We start from the raw sequence: 847 nt of genomic DNA, 5'->3' as shown, positions 1-847 counted from the left end.
TTTAAAAGGGATTTTCTCAGAACATATTGGTCAAGTATTTAAGAAATAAGTTAAATTGATGAGGAAAACAGTTGCACAATGACGTACTTCTGCTTTCTTTCTTTTTCTTTCCAGTTCACTTCCTGTCAATACCTTCATTTCTGACCTGATCCCCCCCACAGTACTTTCTTGTCCTTAAATTAATTCCTCCACCTTCACGGTTAGCTTTGTATATATTGTTAATAGTATTTACAGAGTAATGTAGTTCGTTTTTTAGCGTTATGATAATCAGTGTCTTATAAAATAGCGTGGTTAGCCAGTCAGTTAGCCTAGCTAGCCACTAAATGAAGAGCACATACAGTTTAAACCCGCGGTGCTCTGCTGCTGGCTTTCACAAGGCAGCTGTCAGTCACCTTGATTTTTGGCAGCTCATCCAAGCATTTGGTATTTAAAAAAGCGCCATAGCGGACCAAAGCAGTGGAAATCGAACTAGCTAGCTCGCTGTTACACGGAGCGACAGGGAAACGATTTACGACACTGATATGATTACAAAAACAATAAAAATGCTAAAAAGAAACTCTATAAAAACGAATGGTGAATACTATTTGTAGTGTCCCACAGTAAGGAGCATACAAGACTCTTTGCTTGCAGGTCCAACCTTAACATGTTAACCAGTCCATTACACTATTAACAATATATACAAAGCTAACTGTGAAAGTAAGAAAGCACTGTGTGGAGATCAGGTTGGAAGTGGAAGTAACATTAGTCGAGCATTTAGGGGAATCAAACCAACGGGCAGTGCAAAAAGCGGAAGTACGTCATACTACATTTTGCAAGTAGTAATTTGGGGAAAGACAAAGGTTTGAAT

Source organism: Hippoglossus hippoglossus, chromosome 8, assembly GCF_009819705.1.
Source record: "Hippoglossus hippoglossus isolate fHipHip1 chromosome 8, fHipHip1.pri, whole genome shotgun sequence".
In the NCBI taxonomy this organism is placed as follows: domain Eukaryota; kingdom Metazoa; phylum Chordata; class Actinopteri; order Pleuronectiformes; family Pleuronectidae; genus Hippoglossus; species Hippoglossus hippoglossus.
The sequence above is the reverse complement of the archived record's forward strand: the minus strand, read 5'-3'. Positions refer to the sequence as shown.